Raw genomic sequence first — 13,300 nt, forward strand, 5'->3', positions numbered from 1 at the left:
TGTGGTGAGGGGCAGGATTTGTTCCTGTTTGTTCACATAAGTTATGATTGGCAGCCACTAGCACTGCTTTTGCCTGTTACATTGCACATAACTAATATGAATTGATCCTGGTCCACCAACCTAAGGCACCCCTGTAAGTGTCCTGAGGCACCCCAGGGTGCCTAGGCACACAGTTTGGGAACCACTGGACTAGGGGATCAGAGTTCAGGAGGCAGAGCAATCCGCCAATGAGAATATAAAACTACATACCAGGTGTGTGGAGCTGGAGCAGTAACCAGCTGCTGGAAGGCTGATATCTCTGGTTCTGGGCATAGTAGAGACAAGCTTCTAGTGTCCATCAAAGAGGGAGAGTCCCAGATTTTGGGATATACCCTCAGATAAGCTCTAAGCCAGAAAGAACCTGAAATATCTGACTGGGAAGAGCAATTAACAGGCTTGGATGGGGACCACTGCTTTGAAGTCAGATATCTCCGGTTCCCAAGGGCCGATTTTTAAAATTCTTGTACCTATGGAAAGAGGGGACCCGCAGCTTTCAGCCTAGGGTCCTTAGACTCCTGGGGGGGGTGGTGTTTCTGGGTACTCAGAAACCCCCCCTGCGTGCGCTACTGCCTATAGTAAAATGTGCCCCACAGAGTAGTGACAACTTTACAACACTTCCAGGTTAGGGCTTGTAAACGTGAGAGCAAGGTCAGTTTACATCTATACGTACTCCTCACAGGATACATACCATGTATGTTTAGAAGGATCTGCTGTAGTTCCACAGCATCTGTAGAGCCACAGGTACAGAGGCGGAACTACCATTGGTGCAGCAGGTGCATTGCACCGGGGCCCCTGAGGACTAAGGGGTCCTTTGCTGTCTAGGCCAGCAGCTTGTACCCCTGTCACCCACTGGTGTGGGGCCTAAATTGTTCTTTTGCACCTGGGCCCGCCACTCACAAGTTCCGCCACTGCACAGGTAGCCTACCCCTATGCTGTGCAATTTCTTTATAATACAGTGTATGACATTCACAAAAGAAAAAGTAGGCTACATTGTTCAGGAATAAGATATGGAAAAATGTATCAAAACTTTCACATTGCTCTTTGTGGGGTTAAATAGTCAAGCAGGGGGAGGAGCGGCTGTGACTACCTGTAAGTCCTGAGGGGAGTCACAGTGATGTCACTGTGATGTCAGGAAGCTTGTGCAAGCTAAGGAGGAGAAGGAGGAGTGCAGGGAAGGCAGGAGGAGAGGGAACTAGCAACACTCTCCTGCTTACTGCTCAGAATAAACAGAAGTCATTCAGCTGCAGAACCTCCCTCTGTGCCCGGGGCTAGGCTGCTCTCCCCCTTCCTTACTCTGGGATAAAGTCCTCCTTTTACTCCGCTCCCACAGTCCAACACCTGGACACAGAAGTACTCAGCAGAAACACTGCACAACGTGCCAGGTAAGAGGAATGCACTTATTGTTGGAAACCCTGTAATTCGCCTGTGTATTTATGTTGGGCTGCAATTTATTAGTTCCCCTGAAACGTTAGTTTGGATGTGAATGGGTTAAGTATAATGAGTTCTTAGAATAATTCTGTAAATAGAATAGCTTAGTAAGTAGCACAAAGGACTGTAGTGTGAGCGCACATTCCCTGTGCAGACTGCGGGTTCCCAACTCTCTGCAGATCGTCCACACGCTGCAAGGGACGCCCTAATGTGGCACAGCCGGGGTGACTGCTGCTGCTGCTGCTGCTGCTGCTGCTGCAGTGTTAAAACCTGATCACTTCTATTCTTTTACTCAGATAGTAGGCAACATTCATGGCTTGGTTCTGTGTATAGAAAAGACTGCAACTACTACCCAAACTTAGGGACCTGCATAGAGCAGAAGCCTTTATTGTGTGCCCTCATGTGTGCTAGCTCTAAGGGGATTCTACATCATGATCAAATGACTGAGCCCCAAATACACTTCCCAATCCCAGCGTGCACAGTCAGCGCATAACTGGCACACGGCGTCTGGTATATGCACTCCCCTAACATTGCAGGTTGTTACGGGATTACAGTGACCTACATACCGTGTACGTGCAGAGAAAGAAATGTTACAGATTTCTACCAGTTTCTTAATGTATCTATCTTGGTGTGGATCATAGGGTTGACACAGAAATGGTCAACACATTTAACAGGTATACGGTCGTTAAGTTGACACATCTAATGTTGACATGCATTGGGTTGACCACTGAAGGTCGACATTGGCTTAGCTTGACTCAGGCTTATGTTGACATGGTCATAAGGTCGACACAAGCATTAGGTCGACATGGGGAAGGTCGATAGTCAAAAGGTTGACATAGGGTTTTCACATTTTTTTTTAGCTGACGTGTCGACAGGTGGTATTTCATGCCCTACTATCCACTAGGGAGTGGAGGGAGAATAGTGTAGCAAGGCCCTGTGCCTGAAGTATGGCGAGCGGACGCGGTGCACAGATACAATGTCCATGTCGACCCTCGGGACATAAAAACTTGAAAAACCCATGTTGACCTTTTGACTGTCGACCTAATGACCTTTTTTGAGGTGTCGACCTAATGCATATTGACTTTCCTATGGTCGACCCTATAACTCATACCCCATGAAAAGGTGGGCATGATTTAATTTTTTTCTCTTTTTTTTTTTTTTTGTGTCAATTTGTACATTTGAGCACTGGGACCTCCAATTAGTGTACCGCATGCCTTGCTTTGCCCGCCATGACTCCGGCCAATCGTAGTCCACATGAAAAAGTTCCAAACAATTGTGAAAAACATACGTCAACCATCTTATGTCATGACCCATTGTCCATGTCGCCCTATTGATTGTTCGCCTAAATTCCAGATTCTCTTAGGAAGAGGTGAACAGGCAGCGCTGACCTCCTGCGTTCTGTGTAGCCTGTGCCCAGTATCTGTATTATGTATAATGGTTCGGTGGCTGTGACCACAACTGATAATATATGTATAATAGAAGATGGGCGATGGCAGTACCAACCACATAGAGATTCGAATAGGTGAGATTGCAGTGCCCACCAGATATATGTATAGTGGAATAGGTGAGATGGCAGTGCCCGCCACTGATATATGTATAATGGAATAGGTGAGATTGCAGTGCCCGCCACTGATATATGTATAGTGGAATAGGTGAGATGGCAGTGCCCACCACTGATATATGTATAATGGAATAGGTGAGATGGCAGTGCCCACCACTGATATATGTATAATGGAATAGGTGAGATGGCAGTGCCCACCACTGATATATGTATAATGGAATAGGTGAGATGGCAGTGCCCACCACTGATATATGTATAATGGAATAGGTGAGATGGCAGTGCCCACCACTGATATATGTATAATGGAATAGGTGAGATGGCAGTGCCCACCACTGATATATGTATAGTGGAATAGGTGAGATGGCAGTGCCCACCACTGATATATGTATAATGGAATAGGTGAGATGGCAGTGCCCACCACTGATATATGTATAATGGAATAGGTGAGATGGCAGTGCCCACCACTGATATATGTATAATGGAATAGGTGAGATGGCAGTGCCCACCACTGATATATGTATTTTGGAATAGGTGAGATGGCAGTGCCCACCACTGATATATGTATAATGGAATAGGTGAGATGGCAGTGCCCAACACTGATATATGTATAATGGAATAGGTGAGATGGCAGTGCCGACCACTGATATATGTATAATGGAATAGGTGAGATGGCAGTGCCCAACACTGATATATGTATAATGGAATAGGTGAGATTGCAGTGCCCAACACTGATATATGTATAATGGAATAGGTGAGATGGCAGTGCCCACCACTGATATATGTATAGTGGAATAGGTGAGATGGCAGTGCCCACCACTGATATATGTATAATGGAATAGGTGAGATGGCAGTGCCCAACACTGATATATGTATAATGAAATAGGTGAGATGGCAGTGCCCACCACTGATATATGTATAATGGAATAGGTGAGATGGCAGTGCCCACCACTGATATATGTATAATGGAATAGGTGAGATGGCAGTGCCCACCACTGATACATGTATATATGGATTACCATGTACACATCTGATATGTATAATATAGTTCATTCTTGCACATTGCACCTTTCAAAACCTGTGCAGTTCCGCTTCCCTGCCTGGGGTGCCGCTCTCTGCTGTGCAGTTTCTAGCACAGTCTGGTCTATTTATATACAGACCCCACTGTATAGAAACACCAAAGCAGACAGCAACACCCCAGGCAGCAAAGAGGAACTACACAGATTTTGAAAGGTGCAATGTGCAAGAATGAACACCTATAATGAGTTGGGATGACTGGATACATTCACAGGCATTTGTGCCTTGCATGTAATGTCCAACATGTTCATGCAACAATATGCTGACTGTATTTAAAGCTTCAGGTAAAACTGTCATCAGATTTATTTATTTAAATATATATAGTGCAGCAAATTCTGTTGAGATTTACAGTAGGAAACAGTGATAAAACAAACGGTAGTAACAAACCGACATAGATTATGAGGGCCCTGTTCGCAAGCTTACAATCTATAGGCTCATGCTGTTGTTCAGTGTTTCAGCGTTATGACCTGGGTGCAGTATTTCCTGTTATTATGATGATGTACCTGCTTTATGATTGATCATAATGCTGCCTTGAAAGGTTTGTGTTCGGATAACGGCATGATCTAACGACAGTTTTACCTTATGTTGGCTTTAATCAAATGCATTAGATACATTTGAAAAAGTTTGGGGAGAACCCTCGTTACACTTTGGACACTGGTGTCTATGTAAGTTAAACCCACTGGTGTAACCCATACTGTACCTCCCAGCTGTCCCAATTACAGCAGCACAGTGCCGCTAACTGGACGTTGTACAGGTAAGGAGGAGGCAGATAACAGCTCAACTACTTTATATAAACTGCTCTCCTTCAGAGCGGCAGGGTCTTGTTCTTGCCCCTCCCACACATTGCAAAGGCCATGCCCAGACCCCTCTGGACAGCTACTGTTCTCAAGACTGGACAGAAGCTGTGTGGGGACCGGTGAGTTTACACATGCCAGTACTGGTGTATACAGGGCCGGTGCAAGACCCCCGCCCGCCCCAGGCATATCCCCCCACGCCGCCTGCCCGCTCCCCGCTCCTCTATGGGGGGGTTTCAGCGCGGCACCACCCGCGCTCCGGGGGAGGGTGCAGACGATACTGCGGCACGGGGGGGGGGGGTGGGCGGGCGATACTGAGGCAGGCCAGGGGCAGCATTGATTCACGGGTGGGAGGGGGAGAGAGGAAAGATCAGTCTCACCTGCTTCACGTTCCCAGCTTTCTGGTACCTCTCTATGGTACCTCTCCTTTGGTGGCTCAGTACCACCCTCCAGTGGCAAATGCCTAGTCCTGCCTAGTGGTGGCTCCGACCCTGGGTGTATATAGAACAGCATCATTATCTGCCCTGACCACACACCACACCTGCTCAGCATGACCGAGCTCCAGCTCCCAGCAGTAGTTCCACAAATCCCATCTGCTCCTGTGTGAATAACTACCCCCCTCCCCCTCATAATCAAAGTATATTACTGTTCATTCTAGTACCCTGGATTTTTCAAACCCATGTAGTTTCCCTTTCCTGCCTGGGGTGTCACTATCTGCTGTCGTGTCTATATCACATTGTGGGCGGGATGTAGTAACGTACATCGCTGCCCCTCATCACAACCCTGCCGCAATGCTAGCGCATATGTACTAACATATGTGGCTAGCGGTACGGTGACAGTGGCTCCCCCGCGATGCCTGTGATGTGCGTGGGTTTCCGTCACCTCATGGGCTCTGCGGCAGTCCCCGGCGTCTCCTCCTCCCCCCTGCAGCCAAAAGGACATCCCCGGCTGTGACCTGCTGCTGGGGGAGGAGCAGCTTGGAGGATGGGGAGGGCGGTCTGCATCTTCTGCGTGCAATGGGTTGGGATAGAAGCCCATAGGCTTCTATAGGGTATCGTCTTGGGGTTGCGATACCCTGCCGTGCGAAGTCGGTACATTAGAAAATGCATTCTCCCTTAAGTACATCCCACCCTGTGTCCTCAATACATTACAGACCAGACTGTACTAGAAGCAACAAAGCAGGCAGCGACGCCCCAGGCAGGGAAGAGGAACTGCACAGGATTTGAAAGATGCAAGGTCGTAGAATGAACACTACATAATGTTGATCAGGTTGCCACCACAATACTGCTGACAAGTGTTTACTGAGCAAATAACACATAACCACATCTGATCTGTGTGAGAAAGTTATAATATTTATGTTTCTTCTAACAATGTATTATGAAGTAAAAGTTATGTTTCTCATGTCTATGAATTGGAAGGGGGAATATTAGCAGTCTAATTTACAATAAATGAATAAGTGAATAATAAGAAAAATATTGTCTCAACAATATCTATTAGTAAATGTCTATCATGTAAATGTCTATCATATATACTTTTTCATACCCCCACTATCCACGTGGGCGTGGAGTTGGATTTTATATAGTGTGGCGAGCTACCGAGCCCGACGTGTGGCGAGCGGAAGCGTAATACGTCTGAAGTAATGCGCGTCCCCTCGCGGAGCTCGCTGCGCTTGCCACACTATATATAATGAACTCCATGCCGACGTGGATAGTGGGGGTATGAAAAGGTCGGAGGACGCATACGCCACCCCTCGCGGGCTCGCTGCGCTCGCCACGCTTCGGGTTCACGTTGATCGTGGCGTTAACAATGGGGGGGCATACAATGAAAAATGGGGTCTGGGGGGCATTTAACAGTGGGTCCAATGTAAAAAATCTGGTCGGTCGGGTCAATCGCATCGCATGCAATTTAGTTGCATGCGATGCGATTGACCCGATTTTTGAAACCCGATTGCATACAATTGAAATCGGTGACGCCGTGCTAGGAAACAAGTACCCTGTTTTTTTGCTATTACGTTGACCATAAATAATTTGAATTGGTCCTTTACCACCAACCCAGGACACCCCCTGCAATTGCCTTGAGGCACCACATAGTGCTACACCACCCATATTGGGAAGCAATGCATTAGGGTGACACTAAAAAAAAAAAGCTTTATGGGAATAAGCCACAAATATGATCTGGCACTTGGTGATGTGATGTATTGATTACAATGTGGTACAGACTTCTAGATCTACTGTAGTAAGAACAGGAAGAAGACTTTTCAACAAAATTTTAAATATATATTTTATTCCAGCTAGGTTTGGTCATATTTAATTATTAAAATTAATTAATAATATGGAAATAATTGTGGTGTCTTCAAAATATATATTTATAACAAAACCACCTCAACAAAAAACTATTTTGTCCCAATTAATTTGCACAACCTCTTATATGGATAATTGTGTTTGCCACTGCCACCCTGATAATTGCTTCAGTGTCCTGTCCCCTGATGCAACTATCTGTATTAACCATGTACTTGTCCTAAACTGTCATGTAATGTAATTTTGTTTTGTGTTTGCTCATAACTATGCTCTGTAAAGCGCTGCGGAATTTGTATGCGCTATATAAGAAACTGTTAATAAATAAATAATAAATAAATAAATATAACCATTGCACATTAGAGCAGAGGAATGCTAGAATATGTCTGAGCATTTAGTGGTGTTCGCGTAAACAGCAGAGTATAAGGTGTAATGAGTAGGAATAAGTGGTGTGAATCAGAGGCGTAACTACTTTTTTTTGCGCCCCCCGCCGGACATTTCGAAATATTAACCCCCTCCTTACCCGTCCCCATTGCCGCCGGCGCATCTGCCTCTAACCCGACACGCAGATCTGTGTCGGGTGACGGGCGGTCCCCGGCTCCGGCTGCAGTGCTAATATAATAACAGACACTCGGAAAATGGCTGCCCCCATACAGCATTATGGGGGCAGCCATTTTCCGAGTGTCTCTTATTATATTAGCACTGGAGCCGGGGACCGCCCGTCACCCGACACAGATCTGCGTGTCGGGTTAGAGGCAGCGGCGCCGGCGGCAATGGGGTAAGGAGGGGGAGGGCAGGAGTCGGGAGCCGGGACCATGTGGTAACTATAGTCCCGCAGACCCCCCAGGCGCCCACACCTGCCTAGCGCCTCCCCGCCACCGCAGGGGCTGCGGGACTATAGTTACGCCACTGGTGTGAATGTAGTGTTGTTAGTGCACAGCTTTAGGGATTTTGTGCATAATGAGGGACTTGGAGCTGTGTGTTATAATGTGTAGGTTCATGTAAGTGGTACTAATGTATGGATATTGGTGTAGAGCGTGGGATTAATGTTCTCTGTAGAATTGGTTTAGCTGAACATAGGGCCTTATTCTGGTTCACTTGGAGGCAAATTACTTCTCAAATGGACAAAACCATGTGCACTGCAGGTGGGGCAGATGTAACGTGCATATAGAATTGGATTTGGGTGAGTTATATTGTTTCTGTGCAGGGAAAATAATGACTGCTTTTTTTCTACACTGCAATATAGATCTCACTTTGAAGAAAACCCCCACCCAAATCTAACTCTCACATTGGAGATAGGTGTCTGTTAAATAGCAGGGGATCTGTCTGTCTCTCTCTTTCTCTCTTGGAGGGGTATTCAATGCTGTGGGCGAGTGGTGACAGCGAGCAGAGCTTCCTGCTCGCTGTCACCACCTACCCTGACAGTATTCAACGCAGCCCCCTCATACGCCAATTCCCCCTCACTCCATTTTTTGAGCGAGGGGGAATTGGCGTATGCGGCTCCTGAAACAGCGAGACTTGCGGCTAAATACAGTGAGTTTCCTGCAGTAGCCGCGGGTCTCGCTGTTTTGGGGAATTCTCGCCGTCCTGTGCCGCCGAGGATTACCCCGGAACGTTGAATAGAGCGAACGGCCGGCGCGGGGGTTAAACAGCGAGGATCGCTGTTTTTCTGCAATCCTCGCTGTTTAACCCCCTCGCTGGCCGCTCGCTGCCGCATTGAATACACCCCTTGGTCTGGCTCTCTTTCTCCTTCAAGCTAGTGTTTTTCATACATGTATATTAGGCAAGAGGTGTGTGTGTGTGTGTGTGTGTGTGTGTGTGTGTGTGTGTGTGTGTGTGTGTGTGTGTGTGTGTGTGTGTGTGTATTAAACAATTACCACACCTTTGACAGTGTATTAGTGTATTTTGGAAATATATTAAGAAGACCCCGGATGTTTGTTTCCCTCATTTTCAGTGTTCATTCTAGCACCATTCGCCTTTCAAAACCTGTGCAGTTCCTCTTTCCTGCCTGGGGCGTCGGTCTCTACTGTAGTGTTTCTAGCACTGTCTTGTCTATATCTCAATACAGACCAGACTGTGCTAGAGGCACCAAAGCAGATAGTGACACTGACAACTTAGAGCAGGAAAGAGGAACTGCACGTATTTTCAAAGGCGCAGCATGCTAGAAGAACGCTATATTTCATTGTACTGCTTATTCAAATGCAATGTAAGGAGTCACATTGCTCAGATATATATTATGCTACAATTCCCACTAGCACATGTATACTTTGCTGAGCTTTATATAAAAGTTAAACTCAGTGATAACATTCCAGAAACAAGTACAATGGTAAGAAACCAAATAACCATGGAATTTTATGGTAATTGTATCCTGTGCAATTCATACTGAACATGATGATTTATTATGGTATTTTTTTTTTTTTTTTTGAGTATCCTCACACAGGAGTACGTTCGGTTAGTACGCTGTGCAACCACAAACAATGGGAATATAATCCTGTAAAAATGTGGCTACATATCTGGTAAAACATCAGTTTGGATTGTTCTTGTTTATATTATTTATTCAGCTTCTGAGAGGAGAGCATAAAAAAATAAATCTACTTGCTGTATATTGCAGATGATGGGAACTGCTACCACCTGCAAAACACCGCTTTTTAAAGTTTTACTGTAATGCGCGTGTGTGTGTGTGTGTGTGTGTTTTTAAGGCAATATGCACAAATATCTACCTAATGTAAATATACACACATATATAATATACATATATTCATACTCCTTTTAAATACCATGCATGCTTTTGAGGACGGCTGGCTTGCTTGCTTGCATGCTGGTATTTTTACACATTCATGCATGTTCTTGAAGTCTTTGGTCACATAGTGAAGCTTATGTAGGTGATCGAATCTGTCGTGTACATTCTGACAACCTTTACCTGCTGTGTCCAATGACGTAAATCCTCAGTAAAATATAATGCAGCACTCCATAAGTACAGAAATACACTATACTGCGTGAAGGATTTCACATGTGTTGAACCCTTGTGGACACCGTGCAAGGTTTTTCTTATGCATTGTTTTTTCAGCATCCATACTTACGTACCTTACAATCATTTTAATAGACAACTTTTAAGATGTTACAAGCAAAAGTTCATGTCTCTTATGTTTACGGAAATACATAATCGGTGGATAATTGTGATTTAAAAAAAAAAAAAGTAGGGGGAAGATGATAGATGAGCTAAGCCATAGAGATATGCTGTTGAGGTGCCTGTCAGCCCCAAACGGACATGTTAAAAAATGCCAGATAGAATTTGATTGGTACTTTATCTCTCCCACTTTTCAGGGCTTAGTACATCTGACCCAAAGTATTTAACACCCTGGAGTAGAGATGGTCGCAACACAACAATACCTGGCAAAGCTTTACAAAAATACAGCAGAGACTTCTCCCAAATTTTTCTGAGCACATTGTTTACTGAAAGCAAGCTGAATAGACGGTGATTAAACACCTCTGTGCTTACTATCATTCTTATATGGGCTGCAGGCAAGAACTGTATGTTCGGGTTGGAGGATGGGTGACCTCAGGTGCTATTTACAGAACGTAAAAGCTTTCGGCGTGAAAAGAACCAGTATCTATTTGTTCAGTGGAAGGCTTGCCACTTAGCAACAGCTAGTGGCCTTATGGGCAAGCCTCCATCTGATTGCTGAAGACAAACCAATGGAGGTTTGCCCTTAAGTCATTGCAGATCCATGCAGCGAAGCATGCTTGTGGGCATTTATGGAGGCACATGCATGTCTGCCACCAACTGAGCGTACAACTGCTTTATAGTGGCCTATATTCTGTCAGCGAATGAGTATGGCCCTTTCTGTCGTTATTCCCATGAAGCCGTGACTTAAATGACATAGTCCACTTACCTTTGTTGCCATCACCATTTGGAAGGCTGGAATTCACAATTCAGGCTTTTGGGAGGTAGGGGAGTATGTGACCTGCACATTTTCTCTGTTCTATGGACTACGATTTCCACCTAGCAACATCAGGTAGGCGAGGTGAACAAGTTATTCAACATTGCTGGGAAATGGGTAAAAATAATTTTCACTCTCCTGTACCACAGCCCTGTTGAGGGGGTGCATATGCACATGGGTCACCTGCAAGCCGAAACACCACCACCTAGTTCAGATTTTACAGACGCTTGTAAATGGCAATACAAATATAAGACAAGATAAAAGGTAATGTAAGGGAACGGTGATCTTCTTCTTTATCATGAAAAGGGTGCGAATAGGTAACTGAGTAAATGAGGAGGCAAAAACTAAGTTCATAAAGATGGATTTGCTATAGCACTATAACATAAGGGTCAATCTAGATCTAAATGGATGTAGAACTGGAAGGAGCATGAATTTTACTTCCTTAGGTGGTTGCATCCAGAGCCGGATTAAGCCTTCGGGGGGCCCGGGGCACTTTAGAAAGGGGGGCCCCCCTCCTACTTGTCATTACTGGCCGCAAACTGCATGGGAGAATGTTACATTGTCAAAACACAGAGTAAAAGCAGTATAAACTTGGTCAATGGTCAACTGGAGGGGGGGGGGAGATATATATATAGAAATACAGTATGGACCTCGTATTGCGCTGATAATAATCTGCTGCTACTCCGATAAAACTCCCCTGTTAGTGGGAGTCAGACAAGAGATTTAAAGGGGGGGGGGGGGTATTAAGGGACATATTCACCGATACTCGACCAAAAAGAACTCTGCACGTTAATGCACCTTATATTGGGTATGTTTCACACAATTGGTTGGTATATCTTTTAAACCGACCCATTAAATATAACTAATTGATACCATATTTTGTTATTCAGAATGATCTCCAAAACTACAAAAGATCTAAATCATCTACTAAATAGATCCTGTATATATATATATAACAGAGTCACCTACTACTGGTAGGTAAATTATATATGACAATTTGTCCCTATCCCAATTATAATTTTTATTATAATATTTTATATTCTAAATCGATTAATTTACATATGTTATCTAGGATCACTTCTAGTGCCTCCAGCATCTACAGACCTGATTTCTACTAACCTTACGGAATTTTTTCCCCCTGAACCATCATAATAGGGGTATGTCAAATTTAAAATTAATTCTTTTGAAGACCAATAATGTTGGCCCTGGAGTAAATAAATCTAATTAAATATTTTCAGACTTAAACATCCTTTATTATCCGCGGATCTACTTCCACATCTTGTCACTAAGCCCGTTTTGGCCTAAACCCCACATATGGGTATGTAGTCTGGGCAAAACGCCAGCCCCTCCCCTTTCCCTTTTTCATCCTCTTGCTTGCTCTTCATGTTGTCTTGCCATCAATTGTAACTTTTGGTTATTTTAATGATTTTAGATTTTACCTTTTACGAGTACTAAAAGTTGATCAAACCACATACTTGAAAGTCATTTTGGTATGTATCTTAAACTAGAAGATGTATCTGCCATGTGGTTATCGAGATGATGAAATTCATTATTGATTAGTACACCCTTTTTTCCTTTCTGTACCATTTCTAGTTTTTACCCCTGATGAAGTCGTTCTGACGAAACGCGTTGGGTTTCAATAAAGAACTTTTATACCTTGAACAGATTGGCACGCTTCATTCGGGAAAGGGACAAATATCAACTGTCACTACACAAATTGTATCAGTGTTGTATATTGCATTAAAGTAACTAGGTGGTACACCATTCAGCGCTCTCCGATAACCCCCCCCCCCCTTTTATATATATATATATTTCACATGAAAAGCCTCTGTCTGTACCTTACTCCCTTACGCTGTAGGAGCCCTAACAGGCTCAGTGCTGCCTCTGATTAAAAACACTCCCATGACAAGGCAGCTGCTGCTGCTATCCTTCATGGGCCTGAGAAGCATATGATGAGCTCCACCAAGCAGAGCTCAGCACAAGCCTCTCAGCCTCTGACCTCTTGTGCAAAGTGTTATGGGACTTCGTCAACTCCCAGTTATGCATTGCACACTTGTGTAGACAGTGTGCCTTGAAATCCTGATGCTCAGCACCATTAATCATTGTCACATTGGCAGATAGGTGAAGCTGCAGCACTACCCCACTCCCATGCACAAAACCATTAGTTAA

General features: G+C 44.6%; 1 protein-coding gene across 1 annotated transcript in view; it reads left to right on the forward strand.

The window, feature by feature from the left end:
• The first annotated feature begins 1,147 nt into the window (after nucleotides 1–1,147).
• The window catches only part of GPRC5C (G protein-coupled receptor class C group 5 member C), a 38,448-nt gene continuing 26,295 nt past the window's right edge, over nucleotides 1,148–13,300 (forward strand). Inside the window, exon 1 of the mRNA XM_083148777.1 lies at nucleotides 1,148–1,421. The gene's annotated coding sequence lies outside the window, so the exon portion shown is untranslated. The remainder of the gene's footprint in view (nucleotides 1,422–13,300) is intronic.

Source organism: Crinia signifera, chromosome 6 (assembly GCF_055691185.1).
Source record: "Crinia signifera chromosome 6, ASM5569118v1, whole genome shotgun sequence".
Lineage (NCBI taxonomy): Eukaryota > Metazoa > Chordata > Amphibia > Anura > Myobatrachidae > Crinia > Crinia signifera.